The sequence below is a fragment of the Miniopterus natalensis genome, chromosome 1, assembly GCF_054644295.1.
Source record: "Miniopterus natalensis isolate mMinNat1 chromosome 1, mMinNat1.hap1, whole genome shotgun sequence".
In the NCBI taxonomy this organism is placed as follows: domain Eukaryota; kingdom Metazoa; phylum Chordata; class Mammalia; order Chiroptera; family Miniopteridae; genus Miniopterus; species Miniopterus natalensis.
In genome coordinates this window covers 171823252-171834804 of record NC_142081.1, presented here as the reverse complement: position 1 = coordinate 171834804, position 11553 = coordinate 171823252, and the positions used below count along the sequence as shown (strand labels likewise).

Genomic DNA, 11553 nt, shown 5'->3' with positions numbered 1-11553 from the left:
TGGTAACTATGAAGTTGTAGCGTGGGGAATTGTCCTGTGAAGGAATTTTATAATGATAAACATAAAAGATTTCAATCACATTATTCATGAGAGAGGAAAAATATACAAGAATAGATACAGAGAACAGAGGGATGGTTGCCAGAGGGGAGGCAGGTTGGGGGACTGGGTGAAAAAGGTGAAGGGATTAAGAACTACAAATTGGTAGTTTCAGAACAGTCATAGGGATGTAAAGTACAGCACAGGGAATATAGTCAGTAATATTGTAATAACTATGTATGGTATCAGTTGGGTACTGGAAATATTGGGGGGTCCACTTTGTAAAATATATAGTTGTCTAACCACTATGCTGTACACCTGAAACTAATACAAAATAATATGAATGTCAACTATAATTGAAAAATAAAATTTAAAAAATATAGTATTACCTTAAACATTGGATAGAATACTGTGTTGCTGACTATAATGGTTTAAGCTGGGACAGAAAATGTAGAGACAAATTTTAGGCAGTAAAACTCCTAAAATTTGTATGCAATACTTTGTATGCATTTCCACTTTTTTAAGGTGAGGGATCTGAACTTTGATACAATGTGTTATATAACCCCCCAAAATTTAGAAAACTGTGTAGCAGCAGAAGAATATTTAATTCAATGGAAAAGTGTTCAAGTTATATTGCCAAATGAAAAGGTAAGTTATAAAAAAATGTGCAGTATGCTGTATTTAAAATATTTTTGTGCATACGTGCATACTTAGTAAATGATACGGGAAAAACATATACCAAAATGTTAGCAGGAACAATCTCTGAGTAGTGAGATTACAAACAATGTTGTTGTTGCTGTTGTCTTATTTTGCTTTGCTGTTATCTTGTCTGTATTTTCTCAGTTTTATAGAGTAATATGTGTTGCTTTTGTGAAGGAGAAAAATTAATAAAATTTAAGTTGTAAATGGAAAGTTGCAGAATGACTTGTCAGTGTGTCAGCGACATAGTTCAGGTCAGAGTACATGAGTTCTGACAGGAGTCACCTGAAACCTGTTTGATGTTAGTAACAGCTGTAATAGTAATAGCAATTCTTATAGTAGTAACAAACTGCCTTACAACAGCCTATGCAGGTGATCCCCAGTTTCCTCATCTATAAAATAGAGTAATATTTCCCCCTATGGCACTGAGTTATTGAAATTAGATGCAATAACACAAAGAGAGAATTTATCATAGTACCTGACAGACAGTAAGTCCTCAGCAAATGTTATTAAGATTATTTGTTATAAGCACATTAGTTCATTTTAATTTGGAAGTTCAGAGAAATTGGATTTATTATATTATATATCTTATGACAGCCTTCACCTCATAGGAACTAATAATGTCTCAAACGTTATTATTCTCAGACTTGAAAGCTCCTTTGAAGTGAGGGTGCATGGATACCCCTACTTGCCAAAGATGACCCGGTCCCATATGATAGTAACTAGGCTGACATAATGGGCAGCTTTACTTTACTGATCATCAGTTTTCAGATTTGCTCCTCCGACAGAAAGGCAGGCTTGGGATTGTGGAGGGGAGAGGGAGAAGGGCATGGAGGGGAGAAAGGGTGATGGAAAAAACGAAAATAAAGACATGCTTGGACTTTCCCTCATAGTTTTTGACATCTGTTTGTCATGGATTATTATTATCACCATTTAAAATAATAACAACAGGCCAGCCGAATGTGGCTCAGTGGTTGAACATCCACCTATGATTTGGGAGATCAGGGTTCGATTCCCGGAAAGGGCACATGCCAGGGTTGAGGGCTCGATCCCCAGCAGGGGTGTGCAGGAGGCAGCCAATCAATGACTCTCTCATCATTGATGTTTCTCTCTCTCTCTCCCCCCCCTTCCTCTCTCTGAAATCAATAAAGATATATTTTTTAAGTGAATAAATAAAATAAAATAATAATAACAATGATACATTTTTACCTGAAAGTTTCAGTTTCTTTTAGGTATTTTTCCTTAGTTTTGGAGCTTCAATAGACCTTTAAAATGTAAATTGTATTTATTTTTCCTTCTACTCATCCACCAATTTTGCTACTGCCAGGTTATCACTGGAAATGTCAGAGAATCAGGGACACGGGAATATGGGGGAGGGGAGAAGGAAAATGGTTTAAAACAAGGGAAAACAGTAGAAATGTAAGGAAAGAAGGAAACCAGTATATTCTATAATCACCTAGAAGTAGGATGGGAATAGAGCAGGAGGGGGCAGTGGAAGCTTCCAAAGGTGGAACTGCAAACTCTCATCTTGACCACTGAGTATTAGAGAATGAAAGATGGTCGGAGATAAGCCAAGCTTTTTTCTATACATTTCACAGATTGACAGTTTCAGATTTCACGAGGCTAGACCAGACTGGCCTAGTCTCTAGACACTGGGTGGGAAGACTTCCTTCCAAATTTCAAAGAAAAACAAAGGAAATCTCATTATGTTCAGTCTTTAAGCTCTTGGGTAAAACTGTTGCTCAAACATGCTCATTCCTGATAAGGAAATCAATTTGATTAGACGTGCACTAAGACCACAAGCTCTTTTCTCCTGAAGCTGGTGAGCAGTCACTCTTCAGTGAGTAATGATTTTTCCATACTAATCAACAAAGCTTAGGAATAGCAACGAACACAAACATAAGCCTTTTATTAAATTAGTTATTGATTCCAAAATCTATTATTCAAAATCTAGAGTTTCAGATTTTTTATTCAAAATATATAATTTTCCACCATCACAGATTGCCAAGAATTCAAAAATACTGATCACCTTTGACAAAATGCAACAGAATTATATTAATACCAAGCATAGATCATTTTTCATGAACTAAGAGTCAGTCTCAGCTTTCATTCCAGGCCACAACCCATAAAGTTCATTTTGCCTAGCCCTCTCCCACAGATATGAAGGCAACTCGCTGGATGAGAAGAGTGGGCTTCATCTCCCAGAAATAGAAGGGAGAAGAGGTGAAGCTAGAACAGAGGTTGATGCGACTTTAAAAACATAAACAAACTACTAGTAGAAGTCAACTTGCTGAGCAGAAGAATCCACAGATGGTTTGAGCAATTGGCAGACATGTGTCATTCTTTCATCCCATTATCAGGCATTTATTGTGCACTTACTGTATGCCACACCCATCTAGAGCTGAGCAGGCTTAACCATACTTTCAGGCAACCAGAGAAAAACAGTGTGGTACCAATTATAAGAACAATTCCTAATAACTGGTCCCTCTCTATAAAAATGGATTCTTTCTACTATAAAATGACTCAGAAAATAGGTCATTTCACCCCAGTAACTCAGATGATAAAATTTACTTTAAGATTTCTGTGATTTGCCTGGCCAGGCGTGGTTCAGCAGTTGAGCATCGACCTAGGATCCAGGAGATCGGGGTTCGATTCCCAGTCAGGGCACATGCCCACGTTGCGGGCTTGATTCCCAGTCGGGGGCATTCAGAAGGCAGCCAATCAATGACTCTCTCATCATTGATGTTTCTATCTCTCTCTCTCTTTTCCTCTCTCTGAAATCAATAAAGATATATATAAAAAAAAACTATTTCTGTGATTTAAGTTTCTTTCAGGTACACACTGAAGACCTAAACCAGATATTTTTGTATTAAGCCCCAAAGAAAAATAAATAAAATGTGGTAATATTTCTCCCTATCTACCTCACTCCTACATGTGATTCCTGACTGAAAAGAGTTAATAGAGTAAGCGGTGGGTTAGGTATAACCTAACATCATTGCTCAGAGAGCTAAAGTTTTCATGTAATTTTGTATTTGAAGCTTGGAATCTAAAATATGAGTATGGGAGGAGATAGGATTCATGGTGGTCATGGTGTAACCCAGGTCCCTGCCCACTCTCCCCAGCATTAACATAATCACAGGAGTTTAAAGCCATAGAAAAATGTTTGCTGTTCTGAAAAGCTTCATTTATCTTGCCATTTCAACAAACCCCAGTATATGTTTGGTTCCCTTTGATGGAAACAGCATAATGCTCTTAACCACAACAAGTCATTAAGAGGCCACAGAGGACAATTTAAGTGTCAGTTTTCATTTTCATCCCAATGACCCTCATTCTTGTCATCTTCCTCAAGGCATCAGTTGCCCAGCTCAGTTCCCCCTGGCCTTCAACTAAGGAAAAGCAGTTCCCTGGAGGAAACAGAAGAAAATGCAAAACCAATAGGACACTTGAAGAAGAAATGAAAGTGGGTGAATAGAAGGCTCATATTCCCACAACCCCCAGAGTAAACAGGTCAACTCACAAAATCTTCCCTTCCATTGAAATATGTGGCAGGAGAGAACAAAGCAGCTTTGCCACAGTGTTTGCCTTAACTTTCAAAAGAGCTGGTAGGTTAGGGTTGGTAGAAAAGAGACTAAAACAAAAATAAACAAAAATGTTAATAAATGATTGTGTTCTAGGAGACACGTTATTCAATTTCACACAACCACTATTGTCAATAATCATTATCATAGCTAACATTTAGCATTTAGTCAGTGCTTAGTAAATGCCAGGTACCACATTGAGCCCTTTATACAGATCATATATTTAATTCTCACAAAAATCTAATGAGGAATATATTATTATTATTCCCATTTCACAGATGAGAATACTGAGATACACAGATATGAAGGAACTTGCATGAGGTCAAAAGGCTAATAAATTCCAGTTTCTAACTCCAAAGCCCCACTGGTCAACTCTAGTCTAGGAGTCCGGCCTCTTCCCAGAGGAACTGTTCCATTTATCTATTGCTCTGTAATAAACCACCCCAAAACCTAATGGCTTAAATCTCTAATTTACTTTTCTCTCTTATGGTTCTTTGGCTTGAGTGAGCTCAGTGAGGCAGTTCTTGCTTAGGGTTTCTCATGTAGTTACAATCATATAAATGATAACCAGGGCCAAAGGTTATGTGAGGGCATGACTGGGCTACCCCACATGTTCAAGACGGTGATGCTAGCTGTCAGCTGGGAGCCTGTCTGGGGCTATCAGCCAGAGCACCAACACATGGCCATCCATGTGACTTGGGCTTCTAGGGCACAGCAGCTGGGTTCCAAGAGGGAGTATTCTGAGAAGAACGCATCCTAAAAGCAAACATTTCAAGAGACCCAAGCAGGGATTGCAAGGATTCTTATGACCTCGGCTTAGCATTATTTCCACCATATCCTATTGGACAACCGTGAGTCACAGGCACAGCCAGATTAAAGTGGAAGAGACTATAAAGGGCATAAATTCCATGAGGTGCTGGGTTAATCTTTAGAGAGTAACTACCATAATCATATCTGTAAAGCACAAATACTCATGCGCCCCTCTTGGGAAGAAGCCAGAGAAGGGAGTCTGGCCCCCAGGAAGCTCTGGGAATGGGGAAATTCTTACAAAAATGTTCAGCAACTTTATTACTAAGAGGCAAATATGAAAACAATGACAAGAAAAACAAATACCAGTCATAGACACAAATTTAAATCTAGTCCTCCCCTGTGATCTGCGCAGAACTAACCACTGATTGCACACAAGGAATTCATTAATCCCTCAGCATCTTCTCCAAAGCCCTGCCCTGAAGATAGTCCTCTAAAGACCTCGTGTATTTTGTGGAATGCATGTGATTTCTTCTTTTTTACTTATCCTCTTTTTATATAGCCTACTGGTTTAGAGGCATTACGGTGTAAGTAGAAAGAAGGCGGGGGTCTTTGGAATCAAATAGGCCTGAGTTCAAATTCAGACTTTACCAGTACTCTGAGTCCTTAGATAAGACTTAACTTTTCAGACATTCTGTTTCCTCACCCAAATAACAGGAATAATAATATCTGCATCTACAGCTGAGTGTATGTCTGTCTCTCTATGTTATTGATATACATAGTCATATATTTAATTCCGTATTCAAATGGAATACACATATTTAATTTTCTATATAGCTCATAATACCTAATAGAAAAAAAAAACACAAAAAACTAAGTCACCTTCATACCTCACTTTATAAAGAAGAAAACCAGGAAGAAATTAAATTACTTGCCAAGAGCTTCAGTAGATCAGCAATGAGGGCGAAATACACCACACTCTAAAATGAGCCACAACACAAGGACTTTCTGAAAACTGGCAGAACCAGCCCTACTATCATCACCACCATCATAATCATCCACATGCATAAAACATTTTTCAGTATAAGCTAAAAAGTAAAAAGAGGAGATAGTTGGAATTGAAAGCTCCCAACCCCTTGGGTCCTTGGTGGGACACATTTTATGCAAGACTAGAGCAGTGTGCATCCCCATCGCTCGCAAAGCCAAGGTAGGCAGGATTGCAAGAGAATCACCTTTAGAGACTAAGGGCATCTGGAAAAAGAGGAAACTGGTACCTCACCCTTGGACGGATGCTCACTGAGTGTACAACCTGAAGCCCCATACTGGGGTTACCATCCAAAAGTAGTGTGGCAAGATGTCTCTTGGGAGAGTTTGACATGCCTTTCCTGGAGTTTGGAGGTATCTGTGAATGTACAGCCTCGTGTCTGCTGCTCTTCTGGAAATTTATAAAGGCAGAACCCCTGCTGAGCAGCTCTTGAAAGATGTAGACAACAGCGTATTAGAGGATGCCCAAGAAAACTCTAGTACTCATAACTACTGCACTGGACATGGAGTCAGAGGAACATGGAGTTAAAAGAAAGAGGCTGCCCAAGGGCTGTCGGGTAGAAGCAAATGAAGCCTCCATTTACTCTGAGGCTACATCTTCTCTAGAGAAAGCGTTGGGGTCATGGACCATTGGTGGGGGCAAAAGAAGACACAGCTACCCTCTCTAAAGTGGTCCTCAGCAATACAGAGGTCCGGAGGAAGATAACACCATCCCTATAAATCCAATCACACTGTCTATACAGAGACTTCCACACAGCCGCAGAAAGATTCAGATGAAGCCAGAGCCAACCAAAGGACAACCAGGGATTCCTTCCCACCGCTGGCTGGCCCAGCAACCTAAGACCTTGCTCTTCCATCCTTTCTCCCTGGCCCCAGCTGGGGAATGTTCCAGTGGTTCTCAACCAAGGCAGAACGGCCCCCCTAGGAGGTGTTTGGAAAACTAGAGGAGGGTGGTTATCATAAAGACTGAAAGGTGTTATGAGAATTTGCGTTGGGGATGAAGGAGAAGAAATGTTAAATATTCTCAAACGCACAGAACAGTTCCACCCTAAGAATTATCCCATCCAAAATGACAATGGCATCTCCCACACCATGGAGAAGAAAATGTGTAGACCCAGGAGAGGAAAAAGGTGTGTTCTCAGAGTAGATTATTTCTCCTCCTTCCCCCCACCTCTTGCTTGTCACCCCTCTCTCTATTCCAAGGTGCTGGGTTTGAGGAAAAGTGAAAAGGCAGTTTATACACTCCACATGTCCCAGGCCTCTCAGGTTAACACTGTGATTTGGAAGATGCAGGAGATTAGATTTAAATTGAATCTGAGATTGACACTTAAAACCAAAATGAACTGAAATATAACTGAAAGAGAGCAGAAAGTTACCAAAGATGTTACAGAGTAGGACATGGAAATTCAGCTGAACACTATAGAAATCAACAATTGGAAAAAATACAAACATTTCATGTTCATACCCCCACCTAGTTAAAGCTCCACATTTACCTCCCCCGTAACGGGGAGTAGGGTCACGGTTTTCAAACAAGCCAAGGAAGGAAGGTCACGGAGAATGTTTCTGTCTGCCTCGCTGAGCGCTGCAGATAAGCAGCTGCTGCCCCCCTCCTGGACACATATCCTGCTTCCGCCCCGGCAGGGGAGCGAGGCTGCTGGGCAGGCCTGCGCAGGGGTGGAAAGCACGCGGAAGCCTCGTGGGGTGCTGGGCTGTGGGCACAGATGCAACCCTCCAGATAAAGGGTGACAATGGGTAAGTAATAATCATGAGGTGGTTTTTCCTCTCCTCCTGCCACAGCAGGTGCTTGGTATCACAGCTCACTGCCAAACGACCCAAGAGGGAAGACGCCCAGGTCACAGCAGGCTGGCCTGCGCTGAGGAGGCCTGGTGGCATCTGCCTCTGATGCCCATCAGAATTTGCTCGGGGTCCTGCCTCCCCCCCAGCTTGGGCTGCCTCAGCTCACACAAAATGTACAACTCCAGTCCCATTTTGCCTTCGGATTCTTCCTACCTCCCTTTCAGTCCACTCATCCACATTTAGAAAAACAAATCATTAGAAAGTGCCCTTATTAATACCACAGCAAAAATATCCCTAATAAAAAAATGTCAGTTGGTGTAGACTTTCAGAGTATAATTTAGCAATATCTACTAAAATTTCAAATGTGCTTACTCTCTGACCCAGCAATTCTTTTTAGGTATTTATCTTACAGGTACGTCATGCATAGCTGTATTCCCAGTGCCTAGAGCCCTTGTACAGTACCAGGTATATAGTGGGTGCTCAATAAAAATGTGTTCAATGATTAGATGAATGAATATGCAAGTTTAAAAGATAAGTTGGCAAGCCCTAGGCAGTATTACTCAGTGGTTAGAGCGTCACCTCTTGGACTGAAGGGTCCTGGGTTTGATTCCGGACAAGGGCATGTACCTTGGTTGTAGGCTCCATCCCCGGCCCTGGTCACTAGTCCGGCCAGTGCAGGAGGCAACCAGTCGATGTCTCTCTCTCACATTGATGTCTCTTTCTCTCTCTCTCCCCTCTCCCTCCCCTCTCCCCCACTCTCTCTGAAAAGCAATGGTAAAAATATCCTCAGGCGAGGATTAAGAAAAAAAAAGATAAATTGGCAAGAAGACCAACACATAGATTATAATTTCCCCTAGATTTATAAAAAGCACAAATTATATTTTTCCTGCTGTTTTAAAAATTTGTGCAAACCTTTCCAATTCACAAGACAATATTGGAGGTTCATAATCCCTCTTTTACCTCATTTTATTATAGTGTGCCTCTTTTTCCCTTCATATCTCCACTTCCATTTCCTGTTCCACCTTAATGTTTATAATAAATGTCTTTGCATTTCTTTGTATTATTGAAAGATAAACAGTGTTTGAATGTATATATTTTTGTTTTACATAAGTAATATTACATACAAATTTGTTCAGTTTCTTGCTTTTCTCACTGTTTTTAAGATCCATTCATGTAAAAGCATGGCTACCTTTAGCCCATCGAATTGTGACTGCTGTATAGTATTCTACACTGGATATCCACCTTGGTTTACTGATCAACTCCCACTATAGTGGACAAGTCCCTCCCAACTTCTACCATCACAAATGACATTGCACACACACAAATATTCTCCTATGTGACCCCTTACAGACCTGTGCAAGAGTTTCTCTGGGCTCTATGACAAGAAAATGAATTGTGGGTCTCTTTTCCTCCATGGTTGCTTAAAGATCAACCTCCATCATGCACGACACATCACATCCAGACCCAGAAGTTCATGACCAACAGACTACTTCAGCAGAAACAAATGGTCATTGACATCCTTCACCCAAGACAGATATTTGGGAAAAACTAGCCAAAATGTATAAAACCACACCAGATGTCATCTTTGTATTTGGATTCAGAAGCCATTCTGGTGGTGGCAAGACAACTGGCTTTAGCATGATTTATGATTCCTTGGATTACGCAAAGGAAAATGAACCCAAACCTAGACTTGCAAGACATGGCCTATATGAAAAGACAACGACCTCAATAAAACAGAGAAAGGAACCCAAGAACAGAATGAAGAAGTCAGGGGGACCGCAAAAGCCAGTGTTGGTGCTGGCAAGAAGGAGTAATCACCACTTATACAGATTTTCATGAGAAGATTAAGAAACTAAGAACTTTTTGAAAAGAAAAAGAAAATGGATTGTGGGTAACAGAGAATAAGCATTCTTCTGAATTTCACTAAGGAGCACCAACTTGCTGTCCAGAATGGCTGCACCAGCCCACACTCCCACCAAAAGCAAATCAAGGATTTCTCTTTACCCACATGGAATTCTCTGACCAATACTTGGAATTATCAATCCTGGTAATTTTCTGTTAATTATCATTGTAAAGTGGTATTTCATGGATTAATTTGCATTTTTTTTTATTTCAACAAGATTCATGTTCCTTTGTATGTGCTCTGCTTTTTCTTTCTGAAGGATCTTAGAATTTTTTATCTTTGTCTTTGAGGATCTTTATTTTCACTTTAATATATATAATAGATGGGTGTAATATTCTCAATGATCTCCAAGAATGATAAGTGGCTGAGATTATCTGTAAACTTATAATGGAGACTAGATCTGAGAAGTCATTCATCTTCTATTAAAGCTGCTCAGGTAATGCCAAAATTCCTTCGACAATATCTTTGTCCATCATTAATCCTGTCTTTGCTTGAAATTTCCAGTTCCTCACTCTATTATACTGATGGACATTTCAGCTGTTGTTCCTATCTTCCTTATGTTGAGTTCAAATACTTGTCCTAGACAGAGACTGACACACAGTAGGTCTTAATAGATGCTTCCTTTTCTTCCTATCTGTTCTACATGCACTGTCTTGGTCTACAGATCCTCATATTAGCCCTGAAATATCTGAAAACAGCCACCATGTCTCTCGTAGTGTTCTATTCCTCCAGCTTAATATCTCCTGCTCACAGCACACCCCACACATCAATTTTTCTGAAACACTCAATGTCCTATTGGTTCTTTGAGCAAGCACACTGATTTGAAAGTCTCCTAGTATCCCTTAAAGTGTGGTGACCAAAAAATGGACCTTCAGATAAATTCTAAACAAAACAAAGCACAGTAGGTCTATGACCTCCTATGATGTCTTTATAATTCTATTATGCAAGTTGAGGACACTTTTCCTTCTTAGTAGCATCAGCTGTCTTGATGGCTCAGTGAACTTATGGTCAGCTCAATACCCCAGGCCTTTTTCACATGAACATTTGCTTATACCTGTGAAATTCATTTGGGGGACTGTTTAGATGGTCAGAGCACAAAATGAAATCAATCTGTGGCTCAACCTGCTCTTCGAGTGCTCTACTCCAGTTTAGTTGACTTAACTCCTGAATTTTCTTTCTTCTTTCTTCCATTCAACTACTATATGATTGATCAGACTTTAGAGCTAGATAGACCAAGGCTCAGATCCTGCCACTGCCTCTTCCTAACTCTGTGAACTTGGGAAAACTATTTATTCTCTCTAAAATTTTGTTGCTTTGATGGCCTTAGAAATAATAACCTTTACTTCATAGTAGTGTGACATGCTATCAAGATTAAATAAGATCTAATCCTAAACCTCAAACTGGAAAATGAAGCATCCAATTCCTCCTAGAAGTGTCTAGACTCCTGATTCCCACAACAAAATCTACCAATCTGCTTTCATATTTCCTCACCTCTATGCTCTCTGGTACAAAACACATTAATTGATCAAAGACTGTGCAGGAAGAAGTCACAGTGGATCAAGATGGTGACATTTGCAGCTTCACAGAGGTTTCCCCGACTCTCAATGCCATAATGCTTCTGGAATCAAAGTCACTGTGTAGGGTACAAAGTCAGGCAAAGGGGATTCTCCCCACCTCAGTGGTTTGATGTGGGCACAGCGTGGCTGTGTTATGCCTCAGTGGAAGATGTAAGAGATGGGGGCATCAGAC

At 40.2% G+C, this 11553-nt stretch overlaps 1 pseudogene; it reads left to right on the top strand.

Annotated features, from left to right (window-relative positions):
- Positions 1 to 977: 977 nt before the first annotated feature.
- Positions 978 to 9715, top strand: LOC107533178 (small ribosomal subunit protein eS24 pseudogene; annotated as a pseudogene).
- The last annotated feature ends 1838 nt before the right edge of the window (positions 9716 to 11553 follow it).